This window comes from Lepisma saccharinum, chromosome 30, assembly GCF_977018435.1.
Source record: "Lepisma saccharinum chromosome 30, izLepSacc3.1, whole genome shotgun sequence".
NCBI classification, from domain to species: Eukaryota; Metazoa; Arthropoda; class Insecta; order Zygentoma; family Lepismatidae; genus Lepisma; species Lepisma saccharinum.
The window spans coordinates 21359420-21361878 of record NC_139258.1 but is presented as its reverse complement, the minus strand read 5'-3'; the positions used below and the strand labels follow the sequence as shown (position 1 = coordinate 21361878).

The 2459-nt window shown below is 43.1% G+C and overlaps 2 non-coding genes across 2 annotated transcripts; both read right to left on the bottom strand.

Moving 5' to 3' along the window:
* Positions 1-435: 435 nt before the first annotated feature.
* On the bottom strand, positions 436-507 carry TRNAE-CUC (transfer RNA glutamic acid (anticodon CUC)). Its single transcript has one exon. It is a non-coding gene; the product is annotated as a tRNA-Glu (tRNA).
* Positions 508-812: 305 nt separating this feature from the next.
* TRNAE-CUC (transfer RNA glutamic acid (anticodon CUC)) lies at positions 813-884 on the bottom strand. Its single transcript has one exon. It is a non-coding gene; the product is annotated as a tRNA-Glu (tRNA).
* Positions 885-2459: the final 1575 nt, after the last annotated feature.

The window sequence follows — 2459 nt, the reverse complement described above, 5'->3', positions numbered from 1 at the left end:
GCTAATTGCTTCCACGTTCAGACAAAACTGGGAGGAAATGCAAGAGATTAAAATTAAGAAAGTTTAACGTTTTGATACAATTTACGAACTTATCAAAAGGCTGTTCTCGTACAGTGGGATGCACAAGTATTGCTCGACAAATTATCCATGATTGTCATTAACTTTTCTCTTCCATCCTACATGGTTTGAAGGAATGAATTTTTACGTATTCTTGTATATGTTGTCAGTAAATTGACTGAAGTTTTCTTAAAATGTTTGAAGCTTTCATTGCTAAAAACAAACATAATGAAACTGGTGATGGACGCCAATTTGCCTGGTAATACTTATGCATCTCACTCTACAACCGGCTAGAGCATTTAGTGGACCTAAAATTAACGGAAAGTTAAAAAAAATTAACATATTGAGTTTGTGTGCTACAATTTTTATTTTAAAATATTCCGACACCGGGAATCGAACCCGGGCCTCCTGGGTGAGAGCCAGGTATCCTAGCCACTAGACCATGCCGGATTTGTACAGAACAATGTGATTATTACTACATATTAGTAAAAATCAGTTGTTCGCAGATAACATAACCCTACAGCACCTTGGCGGGCCTTGGCTTACCTACCGACTTCTGGTCTCCCTCCCACACTGTTCCTCCGTCACCTGTTATAGCGTGGAGGTCTTAGACCAGTATTGGGGTGACGGGTGATCAGCCCGACGAACCCCCAGCCGTTGTTGTAGGTCTATAAATACATGCAGTATTATTGCCTCCAATTCGTGGATTATTTTAACATTTTTAGTTTGGAACTTATTGAGTAAGAAAAAAATATTTCCGACACCGGGAATCGAACCCGGGCCTCCTGGGTGAGAGCCAGGTATCCTAGCCACTAGACCATGCCGGATTGAAGGTTCTAACACGCTATTCATGTAAGCCCTTTGACCCATGTGTTCAAATTGTGAAAATGGTACAGTATTATTCTAGTTTTCGATTCTTAGGTCCATGATGAAATATAGTCTCGTGAAGTATATCATCAGCATTTTCGTTTCATAAACACTCATTGAACTTGTGTGACGTCATCCTTTCTTTGCCTACAGCAAATAGTACCGGCATTCACCGTTGAGAGGGCTCTGCAGTCGCGTGCTTCTTTATGCTGACATCTGTCGTTCGGCTTCAGATTTACAAGCTCCCAAACAAAATATAACATTCTTTTAGTAATGTTACGTAATGTTGCAACCGCGAGGAGATTTTTTTTCACACGTTTGAGCATGTCTACCTTTTCAGCTTCTTATTTAGGGGGAGTGTCACTAGTGCTCGAAGTGAGGAGGGATGGTATCCACCCAGCTAGGCAATTTTTCGCAAAACAAGCACCCAGTTGTCTCACTGTCACCAGGCCCGCAGCTAGGCAGGGGCCAGGGAGGCTGAGCCTCCCTGGAGCCACTCCTGGCACTGCCGTCAGCCCCCTTAACATTTTGTGTAATTTGTTTGCAGTGAAGAGTGAAAATGTACACAGCACATATTATTTTGCTCACAACTTTGGTGAAGGATAAATTCACAGAACATGAACAGCAGCTATTACATTCATTCATCTTATTTATAAGAAGTCTAAATAGCGACAAGTATTTAGAATATTCTCTTCTCTAGACTTTATGAAGTTGCTTTATAGGGGAGCCCCTGTTGTGAGTTGTGACCTCCCGTTTAGACAGAAACCTGTAACTTTGACACGTCATCATGCAAATTCCCTTGGTATCTGCGTCAAAGGTCAACATAAACGAAGGAGAGATTCATTGTTTCGGCCCGGGGGTGGAATGTTCGCTAGGCACTGTCAATTTTTCTTGTGTGATATAAATATCTGTATCATCGAAAGTAGTATGGAGTGTGTAGTAAGGGATGATTTCAGTAGCAGTAATTGACACTTCAAGCGATATTTTAACAGATATAGAGAAAGTGTAGTATTTGTATGATGTTTCTAAAATATATATAACTTAATGACCCCTTGCCCCCCCCCCCCACATAATTATATAATAATCCGTCGCGTAACAGCCCACGAAGGGCCTAGGCATACCTACCGACTGCCGGTCTCCCTCCCACGCTTTCCTTCGTCACCTCTAAGCGTGGAGATCTTCAACCAGTATTGGAATAGTCGGGGGGTCAGCCCGACGTATCCCCAGCCGTTGTAGTAGGTCTCCGTGACCGGATTACGCTCACTCACTCGGAGCTCCCCAATGTCCTCACGATGGTGGGTTGCCACCGGCCCTATACGTAGGCCGAATAAATTCCGACCAGAGCCGGATTAACCTTCATTTAATACTGTTAAACTTTTGAAAAATTGGCTTGGCTTACAAAGCCCCCCTGAATATCAATTCTAGCTACGGGCCTGATTGTTACCATGTTAAACCATAGGAGGTTCAGGCCACCCCAGCTAGCACCAAGGCTCGACCAAATATCCCCCCAGCTAACATTTTCCATTTCAGCGGCG